At 38.6% G+C, this 27892-nt stretch overlaps 1 protein-coding gene and 1 non-coding gene across 3 annotated transcripts in view; both read right to left on the minus strand.

The window, feature by feature from the left end:
* MLLT3 (MLLT3 super elongation complex subunit) overlaps positions 1 to 27892 on the minus strand; it is a 266342-nt gene that overhangs the window by 133362 nt on the left and 105088 nt on the right. The gene's annotated exons all lie outside the window — the stretch shown is intronic.
* LOC113260689 (U6 spliceosomal RNA) lies at positions 24812 to 24913 on the minus strand. Its single transcript, XR_003318065.1, has one exon. It is a non-coding gene; the product is annotated as a U6 spliceosomal RNA (small nuclear RNA).

Genomic DNA, 27892 nt, shown 5'->3' on the forward strand with positions numbered 1-27892 from the left:
CCCTAAAATTTTTTTCCAACACTATTCAAATAATACAAAAATTCTTAAGACGCTTGGTTTCACCAACTGTATTTGGAAAAAAAACAAAACAAAACAGAATGAATGACAAAACAAAATTCTCAAGAGTAAGCTTATGATTCTTAATGTGATAACAGCACGAAAGGTAGGTCTGTTTACTGCTCATACAGATCCTGCCAGGAAAACATGGACAAGGAACTTTCTAAACATCAGAAGCTAAACAACAGTTGCTTTTCATTGGTTGGCAAGGAGTAGGGCTGGATCCAAAATTCAAGCCTAATCCACCAGATAATATGCAAACTTTTCCCATAAGAAATGTCAAGAACAGAGTAATCCCATAATGTCACTGCTATGAAAACCATAATCCCAAAAAAATAAAAAAGCAAAAAACAACAAAAACCCAACTGTGCTAATAAACTCAAAGAGCAAAGTAGCTGCAGGCTGTTTAATAGTAATGGACTCAAAGCCTGGCCCATGTACAACAATGAAGCACAATACATAAATAATTGTTGTGCAACTTGCAAATTACTACTGTACTTTCTAGTCATTGCATAAGTAGAATTTATTGTACCACGCTCTTGACGTCTGTTCCTAGAAGGCTAGAGATGATGCCCAATAGAAGTGTCAAATGCCTAGAGACATGGAATAAAGTTGATTCCTTTAACTGATGATAAAATAACCAGCCCCTTGACACACGGGGACTCTGACCTTGCTGCAGCTGCTTCTGATTTGCAAGTGTTGGCTGGGAGTATCTTTTTCTGTCTCTTGGCTCCTAAACTTGCAATATATCATTTCTGAGGACCTTGACATTATTTCTATAACTCTTTAATTATTGGACTGATTTGAAACAAAAGATTCCTCGGTAACTTAAACTCAAGACCACACAGAAACTTTTATAATAACCTACTTAAATAAATGAGTTGAGTAAATTGGAGAAGGGGGTTTGGAGGAGTGGTAAAGAGCTTGCATCTGTTATAATGTAAATGCTGGCTAAATTTAGAAGGCTAGAACACCTTGACAATTAGCTTTGGGTAGATATTAATGACCAAATGCAGCTGTGAGCACTTTCATTTTCAATGACTAGCTGACCCACAAGTTATATTTATTATACTAAGCCAATTATTTGTCAAGTCCTTGCTTATAAATGTACCTACCCTATCTTGTCAGTCTGGTTCCTGTACATGAATGTCCTCACTCATATTCTACAAGCCTCAGTCTACCCCCAAAACCTTCTGCCTTCATTTAGGAAAGACCTTGAGCACCACATCTTAGCTTCTATACCATCCTGATTTGATTTCATCTTACACAGCCTCCTCTCTGATTTAGTTGTTAGCTCAAGAAGACAGTGCCCTACAAGCACTTTGACCAAATAGGGGGAAAAAAGCAGACCAAGTAACTGTCCTAGGACTCTAATTTATTGAGAGTAATCTTCTCCCACAGCTTGTAAAGGGATTCTGAAGGCAACCACCATGAAAAGCACTTTAAATAAACATACTCATTTGCAAGAAAATGCTCTAAATATTTCTATTCTAAATCCCATCCGGACTTGTTGAATATTTTTAAATGGTTGATAGGTGCAGACAACAGTGTTCTAGCCAATGGAGGCCTTTATTGTCATAAGTCAATATCCGAGACTTGTGGCTGACCTAGAATAACTTGATTCTATGAATTCACCAAAAGACTATGAGCCTAGTATAATGGCCACTTATCAAGCCAAAGCTTTGAGGCTACTTGACATTATAAAGCAATGGCAAGAGAAAAGGAACAGAAAGAATGAAAAATCCATTGCCTTAAGAGTTGATTCATGCATTTTAAAGGTCGGTGTGATTTATACAACCTTAAGGCTCAAGGTGAAGTTACTTGTGCTGATGGGAAGGCAGTCTAGAAAGCAAAAATTCAAACACAGCAGAAATGCCAACCATTTGATTGGTAATGGCTTTGCTTTCTACAGTAACTTCTTATAATGTGAAAGAGGGCAGCTAAACAGATATCCCTCAATAATCTACCTTTAAAAAGTCACATCACATACCACTAAGTCTTTACAAATTTTTACAAAGATTCACATCAAATCTCCCCTCCTAGAAGCCACCCTGCATTTTCTTAACTTGATGGTATAATTTCAAACTCTGAACTGTTGCACTAAAAAAAGCACAAATCACCTCTGGTTAAGAAATATGCAAGAACGTGTTAACGTATTATAAACAATTTCATACAACCTGCTACTAGTAGACTGCTGTATTAAAATGAGTCATGCATATTAAAGACAATCCAACAGGATCAGAAATACATCAATTACAGTTGATTAAATATGGTGCTTGGCTCATTTTAAAAAAAAAAAAAAAAAAAAAAAACTAGCCCAAAGTCCTTGGGTCAGGTATGGAAGCCCCCATTTTCACATTAGTTTTATGGAAAAATCACACCGGACTTTCATTCTTTTGATTTACATTACCTACCTTTTCCAGGAATTTAGTATACCCTAAGTATGAGGGCTACCGATCCACTAAAGTGGAGTCCTCCTCCGAAATACAGATATTTGATTTTGATGGGTTGAAGGTAGCCATACCAGTAAAGCCACTAGTCAGGGTGTTATTTCAGTTAGCAACAAAACTGTCCTACTGGAGCTAACCACACATTTTACTAATGCATATTTTCCTAAATAGCAAGCAAGAGAATGCTACCTAAAAATTTTCCCAAATGTTCCAAAAACAGTTAGGAAATGACTATCCCAACATTAATGCTTCTATTTGGAGAAGACATTTCTGGATAAAATGCCTTACGATAAATAAGGCTAACAAAACAGAAGGGAAAACTACTACACACTCTTTTGGTTTTGTGCCATCTTCTCTATGAGTACTAAAAAGCCAAGCCAGTGGGTTTGTTTTCTAAACAAGCTAGAGAGACCCAAATCAGAGAAATACTTCTAAGCAGAGTCCCCAAGACAGCAACTCTACTTTGATGAATGTATCTCAGAGTCAAATGCATCATGTAGCAAGAGTTCTTCATAGACTTCAGCATACCTCATCCACATGTTTCTCCTTTATTATATTATGCAAATATAAGTTATAGCAGCAGCCACTTGTAACATAGTACCAAAAACCCCAATGAATTTACATCTTTAAAATAAAGTAATGGCACCTTGATTCAAAAGTCATGGAGGAACAGATGCCAGGACAAATGATAATATATAGCTCTAAACCAAAAATTTAACAAAAAGTTCACAGAATTATACAGGAAATTCTATTAATCATATCATATCATACCTGGTTGAAATTCCTTGGAAATGCCAATGAAACCCAATCTTCTAAGTGTTTAAAATGAAAAACATTTTACATTCTAAGACAATATCTTATCCTGAAGCCCCTCTATTTCTATCTAAAAATAAGTGATGTCTTCATCCTAAAGACATTTCCTTAATTTCTCAACATTAAGCACAAATTTTTAATAATGAATAGATAAAATTATCAACTAGCTAAAATATCATGGTTTAAATTCATACCAATTACCATAGAGTATATTAAAGAATCTACCCTTAAAAACAAAAAGTCTTTACTATCTGTGAATAAAGGCCAGGCTTCAAAACCTATTCTTTTGTTTTTTCCATCATGTTATAAACATGCTATGAATAGTTTGACAGACAGTTTCACCTTTAATTGAACCAACTCTGACTACAACAGGGATATGGACCTTTGTCTCCTCCCTTCCCTGGGGCCTAGTGGGATAAATGCCGGAGGGATTCCACACAAGCTTTAGATGTCTTGGACTTAGACCCTATTTGTTTTGGAACCATGGGTTCCTTTCTTATTAAATTCTTCTATTTGCCAGGAGAAAACTGGAATAAAAATGTTCAAGGTTTGTTCCATCAGTCATGATAGGAAATTTCAAGGCCTTTTTTGTTTTCTTTTTAAGGCAATAAACTCCACAAGGTGCTTACACTTTGTTGGTTTGTTTTGTTTTGTTTGTTTTGACTAGTATTTGAGACGGAATGTGAAACAGAGGTTCTGGTGTACAGAGGCACTGGGCTACGGACCCTGATGAAGTCTCACATCCCCGGTTAAAAGTCTTTGAAAGTAGACGTCCCCAACATGGAAACAAACTCCGCCACCCAAAACTGAAGCTGGCTATCAACCTATCGGAGCAGAAAGGATGATAAAAGCGGACAGAAAAAAACCCTCAGAAACCTCTCCTCTCCTACCTGCTCTGGGACCCAAGGCCCAAGCAGAGCAACATCATTTCTCCCCAGGACTCAGTTCCTTCTATAAAACGAGGGGTGGAGCTGGTGTCTTTCCGTCTCCACCGTCCTATTCAATGACACACTGCGAGGAACGAATCCGAATGCTGTGTGTTGCAGCTGCAAGCTCACTTTTACCCTAAAATGAGATGAGCAATCATGGGGATATAAAAGCTACAAAGAAAATCACAAAGAAAAAGGAATATTTTCTATGACTGTATGTTTCATAGATTACTAACCCGTAAAACATTTAGGGTTTTTTTTTAAGTGGGTAGCAGAGGAAGTGCTGTTCCAGCCTTTGCCAACTTCATCCCTATTTATGACTTCCCAAGTAAGAAGTCCAATCATCATCTGGGCTGCATCCAGAAAAATACAGCCTTGTTCAAATACAAGGATATCCTCAGCCCTGCCTTAGAACTGAGTGAGTATGGCTATGGTTCCAGCAGGACAAGGCGCAAGAAGGTGCTTTGCAGCCCATTGGTGATCTGGAATTCTTACTGCAGTAGCTGCACTGGGGAGTAGCTGCACTTGGGAAGTAGCTGCACTGGGGAGTAGCTGCACTTGGGGAGTACCTGCACGGGGGGAATAGCTGCACTGGGGAGTAGATGCACTAGGGAGTAGCCCCTTGCTCCTCTACCTCTGCAGTCTTCCCTCTGATATGTGAACTGAAGTTAACATGACATACTTTGCCATGTTTACAGGGCTCTATAAACACTGCCGGCTCTCACTGAAGAGGTGCACAGAGGAGAGGGGAGGTGAATTCTGTGAAAACGGAGTTGTTGTGTCTTGTGCAGCACCGGACTCAGTGCCATGCACCACACGTAGCACAGAACAGGTGCTCAATAACCACCTACCAATTGACAGACACGCACCTCTTGAAAGTAAGCCAGAAATGTGACCCAGAATTATGGCTGGTGAACTGCAGGGTGTGACACTGTACCCTGTCAAGGGACGTCTCAAACTACCCACCACGGTCTCATGAAGCCCTACCGGTCTAGGCTCAGAGAGACCGCAAACGTCTTCCCTTCTGCGGCAAACTTTCGCTGCACTTAAGACACAGCTCCAGAAGATGAAAAGAGCGCAGGACTGGGAATAAGACGACCTGGTTTCAAATTCTAAATCCACCACTTAATAGCTATGACCTGGGGCAAGTCACTTTAACCTCGCAGGCCTCCTCCTGTGTGACGAGGGACTACTACTTTACTTCACAGTCTAGTTGCGTTTGGAAATGAGGCCGTATTTGTGGCCAGCACCTGGAGGGAGGGAGGGAGGGAGGGAGGGAGGGAGGGAGGGAGGAGAGGAGCAAGGGGGAGGAGGGAGGAGGGCTGGCTTCTGCAGAGGTGCAGTCCCACCTCTAGGAGCTCAGAACCCAGTCTCCACAGAGGGCTCCGAGGGGAACGGCAGCTGTCCCCATGTACTTGAGACTCCGACAAGAGATTGACAGCACCTCATGACAGTCTGGATTTGAAGGCTCTCGATTAAAGAGATCCTGCTCTGCCCTCATCTGGCAGGGCCTGAATTTGTTTTCTCATGCGATTCCTAACATGACGGAAAATTACCGAGGGTGGGGGGGTTGGTGGATCATTTGGAAGGAACTGCTTAAAATGGTTTCCTCTGTAAGTTTAATGTTCTAATATGACATAATGCTGTTGGCTGTTTGGGGGTTTTTTAGGGGGTGGGAGGGGAGTTGCTGGCTCTCTATATGCTTTTAGGTTTCTTAGGAAAGTTTTTAACTTTGTACTTGTACCCCAAGGCAATTACTGTGAAGGGTGCCTTTTAAGCTCTACAACTATTTCCCTAATTCATTTGCTTTTTATGCTGTTACTGCTGTTGGCCTCTTTACTTCTAGAGCAAACTATGTGTCTTTTTTCCTATAGCTTATTTTTATTTATTTATTTATTTTTTTTTACAAGAGGGAATACGGGTGATCCCCTGCCCCTGCCTCAAACAAATCCTGAAAAAGAAACCAGAAGATTTTCAAATCAGTGCCCCGTTCTAAGCTAAGACCTTCCCTTGGGAGGAACTAACCCATTTGACTCAAAGGAAGCAGTTCAGAGACAGGAGAAAAAAATAAAAGCTTAAAGTCAGGTACTATGGTTTAAAGTTCTGGGTCGCCCCTAACTGGGTAAGTATGACATTTCAGGTTAAGTCACAACTTTCCTGTGACTCAGTTTCCTTAACTTGACATGGGCAGTAGTAATTTGTCCTAGCTTGCTTTCTGAGGATGCTGTAAATAACACCGTTTTGAAAAGTAAAAGTATACTAGAAGTTAAAGGTATCAAGATCCACATCTGAAATGTCACACAGATAACAATACTCATTTGTGGATATAACCAAATTTGAATAAACTTGTGAAATATTTTTCAGAGAAATAACGTACCGCAAAGGTTCAACTCCCGTAACTTATAACAATGCTGCAGGACATATAATACAATAGGATGAATTATGTGCAAGTGTGAGTAGGAATTATCTAAAGCCTGTGCTCTGAACCACTGCAACACAATACTTCCCCAGTGCTGAGTTAAGCTTCTGGTGTCCTTCAAACATAAAATCTGAAAATATCACAGCCTATAATAAGGTGCAGTCCTTTCTACAAATACAAAAGGTATTTTATCTGTTCCCTTCCTTTGCCAAACCCTGGATCTTCTCTCCCCCTGCCCTGGTCTTTGGAAAGCAGATTTAAGGCAACTAAGTAAGCAAAATGTAGAGGAAAAAATACCAGAGCTAAAATAAAATCAAAAGTTAGCAGGAACAAACCGTTGCTGCTTCCTTGACAGCCACACCGTAGGCCACAAACCTGTGGGGGCAAAGTGGGGCCTTTCCATTTCAATCCTTCCTACTTCTTCAGTGAAAGAGGGCCTAGAAATAAATAAGCATGGGACGTAGCTCCTCCACTAGCCCCCCGGACAAGGCCTCCACCGCTTTCACTCCTGGCTCCTTGCCTTTCATCTGAATGCTTCTAGTTCTGGAAGTTTCCCTTCGTGGGAACAGATCCACTTGAGCCATCCTTAGGCTGAGTTGAGCAAAGACAAATTTCCGTATGGAAACTCCACAATGGTGGACTGACAGTTCCAGACAGAGCTGGTGTGCTGCTGACCTATTTCATCAAAGCTGCCTTTGCCAAGAGGGTCAGGATTCCTTCTCCTCTATGTTGGAGAGACAGCCTCACCGTGTGGGCTGGTCACTTCAGAACAATTTTGCTCTTTAAGACACAAGTGCATTTCTGTACAGCCCAAAAGAATCAGAAAGATGACCAGTTAATTCACAAAGGACTCTTGCACTGACTCACTTGACAAGCCTTTCTATCCTTCTGGGAGCAAGAAAAGGCCATCCAGTAAGAACCCATTTAGCATCTCAGAGTGCCTCACGTAGTTACAGGTAGACAGTAGCTGCTCAATTAGTTCTCTACTGACCGCCTATTTATTAAGTGCTAGGTGCTACAAATACAAAGATAGCTAGAGCCGAAGGACTCTGTTCAAAGAACAAGCCTGTAAATAAATCATTATAATGTCAGGATTGCAGTGTCAGCAGCAGTGGCAAGGTGTGAAGGTAGCACCTCCCCACAAAAAAAATCACAGTGGGTTTCAGAAGAGGTATTTAATATTTAATAGATATTCCTAAAGGTAAGCCTTGAAAAATAAGTATTACTGTTAAAAACTTACTTATGATTCAAGAACCTAAGGTAAGAAGAGAGAGAATTAGAATGAGCAAACTATTGCCAGTCATCTGCTCCCGAACACCAAGATTTCCTCGATGAACTCTCAAAGAACAGTTTTGAGGAAATGGAATATTAATATATTTTTCCTAATGATGAACCAGAAGCCAGACAGCTGAAATCAACAAAATCAGCTAAATCTCCCACTAAGACTCTTGGCCAATTCTTGATTTAATTCCCCAACCGGTGTCACAACAGCCATTTTCCTATTTTCCTCAGGAATCTGAAGGACCTCAGACCCAGAACAATTAAATTTGAGACACCTAAGGAATAGCCTCAAGTTTCACAATTATCTGATTTTGTCATCCCTGGTGTCACTGTGAGGTACCAACTGGGAGTTAGGAATCAAATTGCTCTCTACCCATCCCCACCGCCCCCCCCCCCCACCCTGTAGATCCTTCTCTCAATAACATATCGCCAGTTAAGAATTCCACCCACTTCCAAGGCATGGAGCACTGGAGAAAATTCGGTTACTTCACATTTATTTGAAAGAGGCTACAAGCTACTCATCAAAGTCAAGATTGTGTCTGAAAAGCTAAAGCAGCATTTTTTTTTTAAGTCGAACAAAAGAAAAGTTCCTTCCTTAGCACTAAAAAATAAGCATTGCCACTGATTTTGGCCAAGATCACACTGCGGTCACCCACGCAGTGACAACTTCAGAGAACCAAATTTTAACTTCTTCCTGTCACTGCAAGGGTGGTGGAAGTTTTTCTATTCAGTAAAAGGACATAGATACAAAAGGAAATGATTTCAAGGGTCTATTACTCACACGAGGACATGATTCAAAAGAAGAGATTATGGATAATACAGAGCCAACGGTATGGGGAAAGAGTTGGCTGTCCATTAAAATAACTGTGGCGAGCCAAATCCTCACTACATGTTATTTCAACCACAGCCTCCTCTGGTTAACTTTCCTAAGATTTCACCACTAGAATCAAACTGGCAAACTGTCATTCAAAAGAGTATTAAATTCTAGGGCCAGGAGGAACAAGCAAGTCATTCAAAACACCTCTCTCTAATTCAAGATGACCACACCTTAAAGCCAATCCAAATAAATAAGAACTTAATGGCTTCTTAAAATTATGCAGAGAAGGCATTTTTAAATGCCTAACTCAACTGGCATCATTTCTAGAGTTCCGTATTTCAGGAAATACGTATTTATTTCTCACCTATGTCCCTCCTGCCATAGCTTATTCTCATTTCATTTTATGCTATCGTCAATCATATGTTACACAATTTTTAAGTACTTCATATATTTCACGATCTTTTCATCTCCAAATCAAGGAATTATATGTCCATTCTTCCTATAGTTTTGGATGACCTATAATTTCGTGCTATCTTGGATATTTTTTTCTTATTACAGTACTAACTTTGAATTAGACAAGTTTCAATTAGTAGCTCTTCACTTTATTGTGCAAACAAGAAAACAACTTCCCTAATATGTAAGAGAGGACACAGAAATGCAGAAGATTTTATTAAACAAGGCCTTTTGAAATTTCAGCTCCTAATTTTACCTTACTACCACGCCAAGACTATCAGCCCCTCCCAACCCTTTACCATCTAGGGTTGATGACACCTGTTTCCAGATGCTAAAGCCTCTGATACTCGGGGGGCTTTATGTCTACCTTCTTGCTCAAAACATGTACCCAGTGTCAATACACACTCCATCTGACATCTGAAACCTCCAACCTACACCTGTTGAAGAAATGTACTCCAAATTCAGTGTCTTCTCTTATACTGTCCTGTTTAACCATTTCTACAGATTCCTCTAGATGCCTGTTTAAACATTTATCTCCCAACCTAAGAAAGCTAGACTCTTTTTGCTAACATCCTCTATTTCCCCGTCTTAGTCACTCCTGAATTTCAGAGGTGATATCTCACACACACACAGAACATATACCATTAGGAATTCCTACCTAAAACCAGTCAGGAGGTTTAACAATAGATTATCATCAAAATACAGAGCTCTGTTAAGTCCCAAAAAGGAGAATGCATTTTGACTAAGATAATTAGTATAAGAGGCATTAAAGGATGGTTTCATTTTATTATTATGTTTTTATCCAAGAGGAGTTCCAACAATTGTACATTTATTCTCAGGTAATGAACCCCTCTCATAATGGGGGACACCAAACATCTGTCCTTGCCATTTACTTACCCCTGTTGCTTCCTATACTAATTGTGTTTAACACATTATACTATACCTATTGACTCTTCATAACCTAAAAAACAGACCTTCTACCTCTTGCCTCACCCCACCTCCAGCTGTCTTTGCTGATCTTAGAATTATACCTGACTATTCAGCTGCTGAGAATTGGAACTGACAAATGACAAGTAGTCATGGCTTCTTCAGACACCCAAAAAAAAAAAGAGGGCAACAACTGTAAATCATTTCAGACCCTAAAAGAAAAATGACCATTCCATACTCAGTAATCCACATTAAGGCAATGATCAGAAATGTTCAATGACATACCACCATGGATACTCATGTATCACTGAAGATAATTACAATTTTTAAAAGTAGAAAATATATATGCATACACAAAAGGCCCCAAAGAGCCACAGCCATCTTGGAAAAGAAACATAAAACCGAAGGTATCACAATTCCAGACTTCATGTTGTATTACAAAGCTATGGTAATCAAAACAGTGTGGGACTAGCACAAAAAACAGACACATAGATCAATGGCACAGAAAAGAAAACCCAGAAATAAACCCACAATTATATGGTCAATTAATCTGCAACAAAGAAGGCAAGAATATGCAATGGGAAAAAGTCTCCTCAACAAATCGTGTTGGAAAAACTGAATAGCTACATGCAAAAGAATAAACCGGACCACTTTCTCACACCATACATAAAAATAAACTCAAAATGGATTAAGGACCTAAATGTGATACCTGAAACCATAAAAATCCTAGAGAGAGCACAGTGGTAATTTCTCTGACATCAGCTGTGGCAACATCTTTCTAGATATGTCTCCTCAGGCAAGGGAAACAAAAACAAAAATAAACTATTAGGGCTACACCAAAATAAAAAGCTTCTGCACAGCAAAGGAAACAATCAACAAAACTAAAAGACAACCTACTGAATGGGAGAATATATTTACAAATGACATATTCAATAAAGGACTAGTATCCAAAACATATAAAGAACTGATACAATACCAAAAAACCCCAAATACTCCAATTTCCAATTTAAAAATAGGCAGAAGACATGAACAAACATTTCTCCAAAGAAGATATACACAGATGGCCAAAAGACACATGAAAAGACGCTCAACATCACTCATCATCAGGGAAATGCAAATCAAAACTAAAAGGAGATATCACCTCAAACCTGTCAGAAGGGCTAAAATCAAAAACCTAAGAAACAAGGGTTGGCAAGGATGTGGAGGAGAAAGAACCTTCATGAACTGTTTGTGGGAATGCAAATTGACGCAGCTACTGTGGAAGACAGTATGGAGGTTCCTCACAAAGTTACAAATAGAACAACCCTATGATCCAGTAATTGTACTACTGGGTATCTATCAAAAAAATACAAAACCAACAATTCAAAGGGATACATGCATCCTTGTGTTTACTGGAGCATTATTCACAACAGCCAAATTATGGAAGCAGCCCAAGTGTCCATCAACAGATGAATGGATAAAGAAGATGCAGTATGTATATATATACACACACACACACACACACACACACACACACACATATGTTTGTGTGTATATATATGTATACATATATGTGTATATATCCATATATATATGGATATATATCCATATATGTATACATATGTGTATATATGCTACACACACACAACAGACTACTATTCAATCATAAAAAAGAATGAAATCTTACTATCTGCAACAACATGAATAGAACTACAGAGTATAAGGCTAGGCAAAAATAAGTGAGAGAAAGATAAATACCATATGATTTCACTCATATGTGGAATTTAAGAAACAAACAGGTGGGTGGGGGTGGGGGGTGAGGAGACACAATCCAAGGAACAGACTCTTAACTAGAGGGAACAAACTGATGGTTACTAGCGGTGGGGTGGGTGCAGGGATGACTGAAACAGGTGATGGGACTAAGAGAACACTTAACAGTGAGCGCTGAGTAATAAAGGATCGTTGAAAGACGGTACTATACATCTGAAACTAATAACACTGTATGTTAACTACAAGGGGATTAAAATTAAAAACTTAATTAAAAAATATATATGCATATGATTTTTTTAAATGACAATCAGCAAAATATTAACATATTTCAAGTGTAAGATGCCACTGATTATAAACAGAGGCAACATCGCTATATCCCACACTAAGAAGAAAATGCAGCCAGGAAAACTCCTAGTACTGATTAGTAGACATATCCCAACTTCAAAGATGTTAAAATGCAGACCTCACAATCTATGAAATACAGCAGTAATATCATTATAGTCGATTATTTGCAGGCACATGAACATATTATAAAAGATTTGGCTAAAGACGGTGTGCACAAAAGGGCAATCCACCAAACTGATCTTGGAGAGAAATCAAGAAGTTTTTTTAAAGACTTATTTATTTGGGGGGGGGGGGGAGCTGAGGGAGAGAGAGAGAGAGGGAGAGAGAACCTTAAGCAGGCTCCATGCTCATCATGGAGCCCAGTGTGGGGCTCCATCCCATGACCCTGAGATCATGACCTAAGCTGAAATCAAGAGTTGGACGCTAACTGACTGAGCCACCCAGGCGCCCCTCAAGTAAGTTTTATTTTCCTTCTGGTGTCACTGTATTTTCCATTTAGGCCTCTTCAAAGTTTTGACGAAGACGATTTCATGGGTGAATTTTAATACACACTCCACCATGCTCTCCAGTTATTCCTTTAACCCTTTGCTCTTGGGTTCTAACACAAAACAGTCATTCTACCATCATCACTCCGCACGGCTGTGCTGAGGAATGTCTCCATTGCTCAATGCTTCCTCAGTGGATACACGGGATTGCCTACAGCTCATAGAACCAGAAAGGTTTCTATTCTTTTGGCCTTTATGCCCTCAGCACTGTGAGACTCTCCTTATTACCCACTGCCTGGGACAAACTTATTCATCTTCCAAAATTTGATCCCAAAACTACTCGTCTTCCCTATCTTCCCCCCTAAGACTTTCTGGACATCTTCCTCATAAGCCCCCCACAAATTATAAATTTCCCCTCTTATATGTTATATATAAGCAACATTTTATTGCACTTGAAATTTGCTTCTTTGGTCCCCTACTAGTCTGTAACCTGTAAAATCTATAAAAAGAACCACTTTTTTTTTTCTTTAATTCTGCTTGGTATTGCCAAAACCTAGTATGGTACTTACCCCAAGTATTCAAAACATTTGATGAAGTACTGAAAACAAATTGTGAACATAAGAACACTATGACCCAGAAAACAATAATTATATAATCACACTCACATCCTGAACTCAGTTAAATATTTTCAAAAGATAAGGAGTATGGCAAAGGTCTTTGAAAACATAAATCAAACTTACAGAAGTCCCCTGGGGCAAAAATCTATATTTTTCTTAATCAGACTTTTAAAGCAAGAGCATATTCATGACTCGCTTAATGACTGGATTTTATATATCTAAATTGCTTTTAATTGGTAAAATTCTCTTAGGGAAATATAAATCCCACACATGATTTTAAGATAGTTTTTCACTAACTGGCTCCTAGAATAATTGATTTATATAAATAAGGAAACCTAAACAATACATCTTATTTTCAAGTAAGTTATTTGCTGTGATATACCTTCACCTGCTTATTTCTCATGTGCTCCAAAAATAAATCGCTATGCAATGTTACGACCATAATAATATAGTGCAGAACACTAAGCCAAGACATTTAAAATCATCGATCACATAAAAAGAGATGCACAATATATTTTATCGCCAAGTTTCTAAGACGTTACTATACTTTCTGCTTTACATTATCCTGCTTTTGTAAAGGATATATAAACACATGCAGACATGAGTGCGTGTACACAGAGTGATTAAATACCTACAGAAAAGGCTGGAAGGGTAAACAACAAACTTAACAGTGATTTCCCCCTAGGAGTGGGATTTGAAAATAAGGACAGATTTTTACATTTTTTAAATGATAAATAAATCAGTGCCATTAATTGTAATTGCGCTGTGCAAACAGACTTCACTTGATCTAAAATGTGCGCTGTGTACGTACAACACGTGAGTATACAATTGCCAAGATAATGATAAAATAATATTAGATGTCTGCACAAGTGTACATATTATTCTCAGCCATAAAGTAACACTTCCCTCACATGCAAGCCATAGTTAATCATACATTTCCTAAAACGCATTTTTGTCTGTCATCAGTTACATTCAAGTGTTGAGCTCTGCTTTTTTGTTTGCCAAAATATTTTCACTGAACTCTTGTATGCCTTAAACAAGAATGACCACTAATACCAGCATGATTCAAAATTGTTTTGAAAACCCCAACACATACAATAAATAGAACAAACAAAGATGATCCATACATAATTACTTGTAGAATATTACTGTCTATTTGGGAAAACACAGTAAGTCCACTGAAAAAGTATTGGAACCAAGAGCATCTCCAGAAATAAGGTAATACACAAAACATATATAGCTTCCCTCCATAGTGCAATAATCACATTCTGGAACACCTACTTCCGATATACAACGGAACAAAGGGCTCCATTTACAAAAGCAACAAAAACTTAACAAACTCAAAACACATATTACCCATAAATAAAGCTATATCACTTCACTGAGAGAGATATAAGACCTGTATAAATGAAAATATATAGCATGCTCTTAGGTAGGGAAGATAGAATATCACAAAAAAAGGTTAATTTCCCATAAATCAATCCATACCTTTACCACAATTCCAACAAACATCCTGTCTTCTGTAGGCCAACACTAACAGAAAGCAGTCTTCACAATTAATGAGCGAAATGGGGGAAGCCCGCTAACTGGCAACCCTCCAAAGAAAAGAGCAGCTAGTAAATAAATATATGAAAGGATAGTCCAACTCGCTCGTTTAAAAAAAAAAAAAAAAGCAAAAGACAATATATCTAAAAGATTGGCAAAGAATTTAAAATAAGATAAGGTCACACTCATACAACGCAAATTGGTATCAGGCGCATGGCAATAAATCTTTCGACTTATTCTTCAAGGGCCAGCTCATGGTTCGCCTTTATGAAACTTTCAACTGTCGGGAAGAGCAGCCCCTACAGCACTGTCACTACTGCAGGAGAGCCCTGTACGCTCACTCTTCCAGGGGATGTCTAAGGCCTCCGTCAGCTGGTTTATTCCCCCAAAGGCAAGAGATGGAAGTCTTACTGTCTTTGTATCAGCATTTGTTGATTAACAGAAAACTGGGAGAGAGAGGAATCTGGGAGTCAACAAAAACCCACTCAGCTACCCATGACATTCTATAAAGACAACAAAACCACCTCCACTTCAGGACCGTTATAGAAATGCATCACGGCTATTGACTGTTTTATGTTGAGATTCTAAAACAGAATTACTAAATCAGAACATGAAAAAACAAAGTATATGTACACACATTTGTCTTTGCTTATTACCTAAAATCAGGGCAGAAAGGGCATTAGCTGAAAAGATGCTGAAGCCGGTGCATGAAAGTTGCAAGGCAGAAATACTCAATACTACAAGGGCCCCGCCTCATCTTTCATTTGCTCTCCTGGTCTACCACAGGTAAGGAACAATGGGGTAGAAGCGCTTCTGTGAAACCGCGGTCTCTATTTGCCTTTAACTCTGTCTATTCAAGGCTAAAAACTTGTTGCTATTTAGGAAAATCATAGGACCTTCACCACTGTAATGAAATTCTATTTATACCCAACATATCATTCAATTGTTTACAAAATGCATGCAATCCTGCCTTTGGAGAAGCTTACAGCCACTCCTGAAAAAACAACCTAACCGGTTTTGAACTCAAGCCATGCTTTGCCAAAACCCAGAAAATTGCTTTATATTCCCTAATCAGTATCAGTCAGGAAAACTTCCATCATCCTACAATGAGAAAGAAGACCATTTGCCCCCATTCTAGGAAAACAGTCGGTCTGTACCAGTAATGTAGTTATCAGGCAAAATATCCACAACCCAAATGGTATAATTTATGAACATCAAACTCTTACCAAACTAATTTCAAAACAACTTTGTGGCATGTGAGACATACCTATGTCAAAAATCAAGACATGAGCTGTCTAAAGACACAAGGAATTATTCCACTGAACTCTAGGAGCCACAGACTAAACATTCAAGATGGGAAGTAAAATGATCTGAGGAAAAGCCAAATTGAAAAAATATATATATTTAAGAGAGATGAATATCAGCAAAGGCCATAACTCAAAGTTCAAAGCTTTATTTTCTTTTCTTCAAAGACATAGCATTTTAAAGACAAGTTATATTCATATATTTCCCAGTGTTCAAATCCTGCAGATAAAAAGTAATCAAATACACAAGGCAGGTAAAGGTTACTTATTAATTCCCTAGGCAGTAAATTTAATCTGATACCTATAAATCAACTCTTCCTCCCTGCCCCCAGACCATACCCCCACTCACACCTTGAAGGATAAATGTTTTGTTAAGGTAAACATTATAAAAACAAATCAATTAAGTCAAATTCATAGAGACAGAAAGTAGAATGGTGGTTGGAAAGGGGAGTTATTGTTATTGTTTCCCTGCATACAGACTTTCAGTCTGGGATGATGAAAAAGTTCTGGAGATGGATGGTGGAAAAGTTTTGCAACAATGTGAATGTGCTTAATGCCACCGAACTGTATACTTCACAACAGTGGAAACGAAATTTTATGCTATGTATATTTTACAATTTAAAAAATTAATATTCATGGGGTGTCTGGATGACCCAGTTGGTTAAGCGTCTGCCTTCAGCTCATGTTGTGATCTCACAGTCCTAGGATAGAGCCCTGCACGGGCCCTCTGCTCAGAGGGGAGACTGCCTCTCCCTCTCCCTCTGCCCCTCTCCTCTGCTAGTGCTCACTCGTGCTCTCTCTAATAAAATCTTTTAAAAAATTAATAATCAGACTGGTGATCTCTATAAGACAAATTGAACAATGTATATCAATTGAAAGAAAACTGAAAAATTGTCAAGAATTTAAAAAGACTCTAAATAAAGAGTGCTGATCCCTCTCCTGATTATACACTAATGATCTCAGAAAGAATGATAACTTCCTCAACAAATTAAATAAATATGACACTTTTAACTTATTTAGATAACATGGATAACTTTTTAAAAACAGTTTTTAAAAAGCAATACATAGGGGCACTTGGCTGGCTCAGTCAGTGGAGCATGTGACTCTCGATCTTGGGGTTGTGAGTTCGAGCCCCATGGTGAGCAAAGAACTTACTTAAAAAAAAAAAAAAAAAACCCACAGAATCTGATTCTTTCGAAGAGCTTCTAAAAGATGTGTTCTCCTGAAACGAAATTTGGTAAAAGAAAGCCTGAATTTAGTTTATAGGTGAAGGAAAAGAGCAAACGCCCGGTTTTCCATGAGAGAAACTGGATTGCCAGATGAGTCTGCAAAACATACAGAAAGATCAAAGGAACAATGAATGGAGATTGTTGATCCTAGATTTTTTTTTAAGATTTTTATTTATTTATTTGACAGAGAGAGACAGCAAAAGAGGGAACACAAGCAAGGGGAGTGGGAAAGCGAGAAGCAGGCTTCCCGCCGAGCAGGGAGCCCAATGCGGGGCTCGATCCCAGGACCCTGGGATCATGACCTGAGCTGAAGGCAGATGCTTAATGGCTGAGCCACCCAGGTGCCCCTTGATCCTAGATTTACCCAGAAAGCCATTCTTGAAAGAACTGACCATATGAATGCCCAGCCAGCCCTCATTATCAAATTCAAAGGCAGCAAAGTAAGCAAGATACTTGGGTAAAAAGTGTTTAAACTTTTTGGCACAAAGGGGTATTTCGTGTTATGCATCTTTTTAGGAAGCAGAGAATAGACATATATTTTTGGACAACATCTGAGCGTCAGAAAAAGCAGAAAAGATTCCAAGACATCACTTATGAATGAAAGGAAGTAACAAAGTGAACACTATTCCACAAAAGTATATTAAATAAACTCCTCATTTCTCTTTGCCTCATACAGGATTAAGGTGGTAGAGGTTATAGGGGGTGGAGGTAGGAAGGAGCCAATCTGATGGAAAGAGTATAAGAAAAAAAATTTTTTTTTTTAATTTTAAGGAGGAGGGTCCCTGAGACAAATAGGTTTTCAAATCTACAGACTGGCCTATGTAAATATCTTAAAAACGCTGTCATTAAAAGGCTTACCCCCTTTTCAAAGACCTTGGCTTCTTATAGGTGATGATTTATACTCTTCTTTCTTGGCAGGTCTCCAATAGGTCTGATTAAAATCATTAAAGGAAGTCCTACATTTTTTGATTGGGAAAATGACCCAAAATGGTAAGAGGAATGCTGAGTGATCACCTTGCCAATCACTGTGGTCACAGGTTCAGTAGTTAAGGATGTCACCCTGAAAACAGCAATAAGGGCGCCCCATTCTGACGGGCAGGTGGACAACCTTAGGTTCAACTACGGACAGTATGCTCTACTGACAACCCTTCTTCAAATACAAGTCACAGGAGACACGGCTAAGAGTACATAAAAGACTAGCAAATCCTTGAAGAGTACAAGACAAAATAACTCAAAATTTGTTCCAATAACAAAAGGTTGCTGGCAGTCAATAACACAAGAACAAGTTTTATCTCTGTGATTTAATGACAATGAAAAGTAGGAAAAAAGGTAAGGGGAAACTAAATGTAATTAATCATCCCAGAGTGGTACCAGAAATATGAAACAAAACTCCTGCGGTACTTTTACTAATTCCAAGAAATAAAATGAATAAAATCCAAAGAGAAATTACATTCAAGCTATCAACCAACGGAGGTATTTAAATAAATCCATGGCAAGCTATAAGATCCTAAAGATAGAGAAAGTAAGGAATGGTGCCTACCTACAAGGGATTTACAATTTACTCTCTACTTCTTAGGTGAAGATGTGATTTCTTTCATCACTGCCAGTCACCTCCCAGACTACTCCTCACTACCATTTCTGAGCACGATCAGAGGCAGAATTCTGAAGCTGTCCCCAAGATTCCTGTCCTCTCATTATTCAGTCAAACACTAATCTAGGTACTGCTGTGAAGAGATTGTGCAGATGTAATTAAGGTCACTCATCAACTGACCACAGGCTCTAAGGATAACATGTATTATGCAGATGGTCCTGAGCTCATCACGTGAGACCATGAAGCACAGAACGTACCCCAGCTCTAATCAGGGAGACATGTGGTCCAAGAGGAACAGCAAAGATGCAGCAACAGGAGAAGTCAGAGAAATTTCCCAGCGTGAGAAGGATTTGCAGAGCCCTTGCTGGCTCTGAAATGTAGGCACCCACATGCAAAGGACTGGAGGAATCTCTAGGAGCTAAGACTGGCCCAGAGGACAGTTTACAAAGAAACAGACATGAACCGTACAACCACAGGAACTGGAGGCTGCCAACAACCTGAATAAAGCCTGGGAGCAGATTGCTCCCTGAGCCTCCCAATGAACAGCCTAGCCAACCAACACTTGAATTTCAGGCTCATGAAACTATCGCCGAGAAACCAGGTGAGCTAATCCCAGCGTCTAACCCACAGAACCATGAGAACAATAATTTGTGTTGCTTTCAGCAGCTCTATTTCTGTTCATCTGTTGTGGCAGTGACAGAAAAGTAACACAAGTACTTCCATAAGAGTGCTCAGACGCAACAACTCCTCTCATTCTCACAACCACCCTGAAAAGTTATCTCCTTCTACTGCACAGATGAGGAAACAGAGGAATAAAAGTGTTAAGTAACCTGCTTACGACCAGAGTTGGCTTTAAGACAGCTAACTGGCCCATAACATTGATGAGTTTAAAAATTCAGGGCACGTGGGTGGTACAGCAGGTTGGGCATTGGACTCTTGGTTTTGGCTCAGGTACTAATCTTAGGGTCGTGGGATGGGGCCCCACGGCCAACTCTGCACTGAGCGTGGAATCTGCTTGCAATTCTCTCTCCCTCTCCCGGTGCCCCTCCCTGAATAAAATCAATAAATAAATCTTTTTTAAAAAAAAATTTTTGGCTAGAAGATGACTGGATTTTACTCCACAACAAAGTAACTTATTTTTAAAGTTCAAAAAGAAGAAACTTTACATAGTTTCAAATGAAAAAGTTCTCTAAATCAAAAGGACAATGTCCTTTTAGCAGATATAATTTATAATGTCCTTATAGCAGATAACCTGACAGAAAAAACTACATTGCTAAAAATAAATACAAACCTATGTAACCACACATTTCTTCCTATATATTCAAAAATCAAGACGGACATTTAGTCAATAAAAGGTTACGGTCCCTCCCCACCCAGCGAGAGCGCAAAGGGGGTGGGGGCAGGCAGAGGGAGAGGGAAAAGAGAGAATCTCAAGCAGCCTCCTTCCCAGAACGAGCCCTACATGGGACTCAATCTCATACCCTGAGATCATGACCTGAACCGAAATCAAGAGTCCAAAGATTAAACCAACTGCGTCAACCAGGTGCCCCTGAAAAGTTCAGTTTCAATGTAAAATCACTTTTCTTTTTATTCTTAATCCACAAACCCATTAAAATTTGGCATTTATAAATGAAAAAGTTAAGGGGTGTCTGGGTGGCTCAGACGGTTAAGCACCTGACTCTTGGTTTTGGCTGGGGTCATGATCTCAGGGTCATGGGACTAAGCCCCACGCTGAGCGTGGAATCTGCTTGAGATTCTCTCTCCCTCTGCCTCTCATCAGACTGGCACTCTCTCTCTAAATAAGTAAATAAATCTTAAAAAAAAAAAAAGTTAAAGCCACATGAGAGCTTTTTTAAAGGAGGAGAAAAATGAGGCACAGCACCACATGCACCACATGATACGATCGCTTATATTCCTGCTCAAGAAAGCAGAAAATTCCAGATAAAAGGCAATAATATGGAAAGAAATCAGGGGGAAAATAAAGGCCAAAATTGAAATTTTGTCTGAAAAGGCAGACTCTCAGAGAATCACCTGCAAGGGTTTTACAAGATGATTAAAATGTTTCCTAATTTTCAAAGTGTCACTGCTAAAGAGAACAAAAAATTTAATAACAATTTTGGTTTTTACTCTTTGAGATTCAGTGAAAAATCAATTTGGAACATCAAAAACTACTATATTCTGAAACAGTAATTAGCAAAAGTACAAATGGGGAAAATATTCTGGGGGGGAAAGAAAACCTTTAAATAATCACACAATACACCTGGAACTTTATTAATCAATAGCACTTTCCTCTAGTGATAATTTTTCGTGTGTAACTTTTAACCTTGAAATCTTGATTCCCAGAAAATGAGGCAAAGATTCAGAAACACAGAAGGTCCTTGGTGGATGGGATACATAATTTCCTCTAAACACACACACACACACACGCACACACACACACACACACCCTGGATTTCCAACATGTAATGTGAATTTATGTTGTTAAATAAACACATATTTGGTGTTTTATATACAAATATTGTAGTCACATTGTTTTTACATTCAGTAATATTTTTTAAATAGCCTCTTTAGATAAAGACAAGTGCTAGTCTAAGAAGTATTTTTAAAAGTTTAAATCTAGCACAGTTAACAATTTCAATGCTAATGTCCTATTTTTAAACATCTTTGTCATTATGAATTATGTATATGCATTGACATCAATCATTAATCTGCAGGTGTTCCTAATGTAAATTGCATATACCTGTTTAGATTTCTTCCAAAGGTTAGTAGCATACTAATTCTAATTTAGAAAAGTAGGCACCAAGATCTTTTTTTTTTTTTAAAGATTTTATTTATTTATTCGACAGAGATAGAGACAGCCAGCGAGAGAGGGAACACAAGCAGGGGGAGTGGGAGAGGAAGAAGCAGGCTCAATGCAGAGGAGCCTGATGTGGGGCTCGATCCCACAACGCCGGGATCACGCCCTGAGCTGAAGGCAGACACTTAACCGCTGTGCCACCCAGGCGCCCCACCAAGATCTTTTTTAACCTTAAAGCTCTGCAAAACTGAATGGGCTAGGAAGGGAACTCAAATATAATTTGGTTATATCCTAGTTCAAGTTGAATGGTAGCTTCATAGATGTTCATTTTATTATTTTGCTTTTTACCTTACACATCATTTATATTCTCCTGTATGTACAAAATGTCATATTGTTAAAAATTAACTTGTAGGGATGCCTGGGTGGCTTAGTTGGTTAAGCATCCAACTCTTGATTTTGGCTCAGGTCGTGATCTCAGGGTTGTGAGACCCAGCCCCACATCGGGCTCCCCACTGGACACAGAGCCTGCTTAAGATTCTCTCCCTCTCCCTCTGCCCTTCCCCATAAAGCTTCTTTCTCCCTCTTTCCCTCCCCCCATAAAAAATTAATTTATAGTTGAATAAATTCTTCAAAATAAATCACAAACATAAAAATGATGAAAACAGTACTTCATGAATTCATAGATTTTGTATAAGTCCTAGATTCAAGGCCTTGGAATTAACTGAAAAAATATTCTTTACAGACATTTCACTATACAGAAGAGATCATTACAATCCAGAAAAATTAAAAACCACTTGAAAACTAGAATTTCTCAACTAAAATAAGAAATGGTAAAATATAGATAGAAAATATAGCTTATAGATCTGGTCTTGCAAACCTGTTCTGGCTGTAAATCTATTACTAGAAGACACTAGGGCAACTAAAATGATGTGGGCTAATTAGAAGTTTGGGATTGTTTGAAACTTTATGGAGCAACTAGGATGGATTTATGGCTTACCTATCAAACTGACTATCTTATGTCTAAAATTTGGCTAAGAATAAATACTACAAATCAGTCTGTAGTCTGAATTGTGAGACAGTTTCTATTTTTTTCTATTGCAGTATTATTCTTGTTTCCCTCCTTTTTTTCTATTTGTTTAGTGAATCACAACTACCTCGATACATTTGCCCTAAATTAAAGTTAAGACGGCTAGGAGTTAAACATTATAAGTTATTATTAGAAACCTTATCTTCAAATGTCCTCTTACTCTTATTTACTAGCAAAATATTTTTAAAGGCATTTTCCACATAACTTATTTCCTTAGAAAGAATCCAACCTATCAAAACCTATCAAAAGACCAATTTCTAGCCCTAATTTTTTTTCCCCTTTTCAACAAGTGTTAAAAACAGGTGTCAAAGACAGAACCAGGTTAATCTGACCTGTCCAACTCCAGCTTAGCTTTTAACACCTTGTCATAACATCCTTATCTTTTAACACTCAGGAAGGGTTAGTATTTCTTTGTAAACAGTCCCTCAACTTCACAAACAGCCTTTAAGGAAAAGTTTCCTATGAGAATATGAATTTCAGTTCCGGCAATCTGACCTAAGAAAATTCTGATCAAAGAAAAGTATTACACAGAGATGTTCATTATAGTATTATTCATCTTAGAAAAACATATAAATCCACTTTAATGTCTAAGAAGGAATGACTACCCAAATGATATTTCTTTTATAAGTGGAATATTATGCAGCCATAGAAGGTAACGTTCACCCAAAAAATGTGCAATCATATGGGAAATATGTTACATTACAGTGAAGAAAGGGGCGATTATATTTTTTAAACTACATAGAAAAAAAATTACAAAGTACACTGGGTTTTCAAATATTTCTTGTCTTTTCCCAAATGGTCTACAATGTGCATGTATAATTGTTTCATCTGTAACACCACAGTTATTTTCTTACTGTTCATACTTTAAAATATGTTCCTGTCAAACAATAAAAAATAGAAATAAAAACAGGGGCACCTGGGTGGCCCAGTCAGTTAAGCATCCGACTTTTGATTTTGGCTTAGATCATAATCTCAGGGTCGTGAGATCGAGCCCCACATTAGGATCTGCACTGAACATGGAGCCTGTTCGGAATTCCTTCTCTCCCTCTCCCCCTGCCCCTCCCTCGCTCCCCCTCTCTCTAAAAAAATAAAAATAAAAATAAAAAACACTACTGTCGTTTTAACACTTAGCCCCCATGGAGTGCACACCTCCTTCCTTACTTTTCTAGAACACACACTTCCACACACTTGACCATCTGAAACACACATGAAAATTTTTCAGGTATCAACTATACCCTCAATCTTTTGGAAGATGCACTGAGGAAAGAGCTCATTTATTATCTGAAGACTACTAAACTATCATAGTTAAGATTAATTTGGCTATCAGTTATCCTTATAGTAGATAAACACAATTTGACTTCCAGAATCCCTGGGAATTTTTTCCCACCTGTGTCAGATCCTATGGGATTTTCACTGTTGTGGATGATTGCTATGGTCTGTCACATCATCTACAGAGATAAGAATAACCATTTGGTTACATCTCTTCCCATTCCTCAGGGAAGATCAGATTTATGCACGAATCCAGAAAGTTTTAAAGAGGTTCATTTTTTCTCTTTTGTTTTTAACCTTCAATTACATAAAGGCTCAACGTAAGGTTAAGAAAAACTGGGTCATTTTTTAAGAAATAAGCAAATAATTCCTTGAAGTATTTGATTTTATCTCTCTAAACATTTCTTCCTAGGCTCAACTTCATATTTCAATAATATTTCCCAGATAAATCCAACTGCCTGAAGTTTTCTTTGAAACTATTCAAGACCAATATATTTCAATATCACTTGGTCCAATTCTGCTAACATTTTCAGGCTGCCCATCTTAAAGGCTTAAAAAAAATGGTGACAGTTAAAAAGTATTTAGAATTAGTTCTCCATTTCTATCCTTCAAAGAGGCAAGTTTTCCCACCATGAACATTTCCTCAATATTAAACTCTTCTCTTCATGAACTTGCCTGTCTTCCTTATGCAGGACCATGCTAATCTCTCTGCATCATTCCAATTTTATGCAGAAGAAAGCACAAACTCTTCTCCAAAAACAACCAAATTAGACCTGAACCTATTTTAATACCCACAAAAACTCATTTAACTTTATATATATTAACATTCAAGGATGTAATTACTTTATTTGTTTTATAGATACAAAGATATCTTTCCAGAGGAAAGAAATAAGCCCATAATTATACTCCACACATACACAAAATGATTTTTCTTCCTTCTGGGGTAACTGGCATCTCAATGAGAGATTGGCTTTTAAACTACACCACCTTCATAAATTTAAAAATGTAATATACTTACAGCTAGTTTAATGGGAAATGCCTATACTTCATTCCTGCCAAACTATTAGCAAGCTACTTAATTAATGGGAATCTACCACTATCTTTTTGTCCTCCAGATAAAAACTGGGCATATGTGAAAACGATCATTTTTCCCTGTATCTACTACACTTGCTGTAAAATGTTGACTACTGTGGGCAACCACACCAAAAATTATACTCAGAAAAGCCACTACCTTGCTTCTCAGAGTGTGTTCTACAAACCTGGAAACTTACCAGAAATAAAAATCTCAGACCCCACCCCAAACCTATTGAATCACAAGCTACATTAACCAAAAAGATGCCTAGGCTGGAGCACCTGGGTAGCTCAGAGGGTTAAGCATCTGCCTCCAGCTCAGGTCCTGGGATCAAGCCCCACATTGGGCTCCCTGCTCAGTGGAGAGTCTGCTTCTCCCTCTCCCTCTGCCCATCCACCCCACTCGTGCTCTCTCTCTCTCTCAAATAAATAAAGTCTTAGGGGTAAAAAAAACGATGCCTAGGTCATTTGTCTGCACATTAAAGTTTTGGGAAGCACTAGTCCAGAGGTTAAGGCAAAAGGTAGTATGATAAACCATCTCTTGCATCCACATTCTAAGTTGTGCAAAGCTACACAAAATCTAGTTAGCAATGAATAAATCACCCCTAGAGATTGTTGGTAAATCTTTTAATTAAATCAAGCCTTTCCACGAAGGTAAAAAAAATAAAAAACGTGTGTGGCTGATGCTTCGTGCCCACTAAGAGCATCTTCACTGCACTAACACAACTATATATTTTTTAATAACGTGCTGAAAATAGGTACATCTGTTCTCCATCCTCTATTAAGAAAGCATTCTTGCTGAAGAATTTTCCTCTCCTTTTCAAACCTATTATGGGTCTTGCAGATTAAATCTATTTCCAATTGCTTGAGGTGAGAAATAATAAAGAAGTGAAACAATTTTAACACAAGCATCCTAATTTGACCAATTTTAGGAAGCGTTTATTCACTGTACAAATGCATTAATGAGGTATATATTTGAGACAAATGCATGGCCCATATCATAGTCCCTGGCCTCACTGTAGATAATATGTTATACCTATAACACAGGGTCTTCACAATTTCGAGAAGGATTTTCATAAGAAAATATCAAAGCATAGCCTACTGGGAATTTGTAATACAATCTGACTCACAAAAGTATAATTTATACAACTTTCCTGAGGTGTATCTAAAATGTAACATGCCACACCTGTACTGACCTGTGCTCTGTTCGTCTACGGATTTTTAAACAAGATGCTTCTATACGGACTTCAACCTTAGAGCCTACCACAAAAGTGCTCTGGGAATAACTTTATCCCTCTACAATCATAGCCTTGTTCTAAACAGAGTCCTTAAGTAAATTAAATCTTAAGAAAAACACACTTTTTTGTTTGTAAAGAAAGAAACATTTCCTGAATGCCAGAGAATGTTTCCTTGAGAAACTGTTTATGTTACTGCCCTGAAAAGGTGTTTATGTTGCTATAAACACCTTCCTTGTAAGAGGGGATGGAGAGTCTCCCTATTGTTTACATTGTAATCAGCCCTGATTCTGAAAAGATCTACCCTTATTTCTCATGCCCGGACTAACTCACTGCATTCTGTCCCAATTAGATCACTCCCAAAGATATTCTGTATTTGTTTAGCATAATCGACCCATTACATAAGAACAGGGGACCGTGGGTTAATAACAAGTACTACAATTACCAAGCCCATTAATTAGCAGGTTGTGGTGGTTTTATGCTGTGTCAAATTTGTGAAGCACAAACTACATTTCCTGCAATCTCTTCCCTGTATCATTCCAGCTTAGAGTTGACCAAGAGTAGAATTTGCACAGAGCTGGACAGATCTGTATGGACTTGGAAGCCATTACTCTCCGAAGGTTCTTAGGCTTAGAACACTGACCAGGCATGGCTCTGTGGGTGGGTGCAAGTTTATCTTTGCTCTTCTCAGATCCCTATCCACCTTTCCAAACTGGTCCTGTAGGTCAATAGCAACTCCAGGCCCATCAACATTCACAAAGAGGTGGTAGTTACACAGAGGCACAGGCGTCCACCGCCCCCTGCCCCATGAGCCTGTCTCACGTTTGGTTTCTCAGACTGACTCGCTGGGGATTCCACTGATTCTCCTGCTCGCCTCCGGGCCCTTCGTTTCCCAAGCTCCTACCATAAATCTTTAAGGTTTAATTTCTATAATAAATCCCTTATTCCATAACCCACTATGGTCTTCTGTGATTAAACCCCAACTGATTAAAGGTTTGGTTTACTTGTTGGCTCTAGATTTAAATGGTCTCTTGCCATTAAAGATGCGGCATATTCAACAGTAAATGGCAAAGCAAACTGCACCTGCTTATGCTCCACTGATAAATGTTAGTAGAAGAGGACCTGGGGTTTACACCCCCTTCTTAACCCTAATTTTCCCCACATAACCTTACTCTTTTTGTTCCGGCTTTGAGACATAACTGACACATTAAAAAAATCACATCTGCCAGGTGCATGATTCGATGTTTCGGGTTTTTTTAAAGATTTTATTTATTTATTCGACAGAGATAGAGACAGCCAGAGTGAGAGAGGGAACACAAGCAGGGGGAGTGGGAGAGGAGGAAGCAGGCTCCCAGCGGAAGAGCCTGATGTGGGGCTCGATCCCATATCGCCAGGATCACACCCTGAGCCGAAGGCAGACGC

This window comes from Ursus arctos, unplaced genomic scaffold (genome assembly GCF_023065955.2).
Source record: "Ursus arctos isolate Adak ecotype North America unplaced genomic scaffold, UrsArc2.0 scaffold_18, whole genome shotgun sequence".
Taxonomy (NCBI): domain Eukaryota; kingdom Metazoa; phylum Chordata; class Mammalia; order Carnivora; family Ursidae; genus Ursus; species Ursus arctos.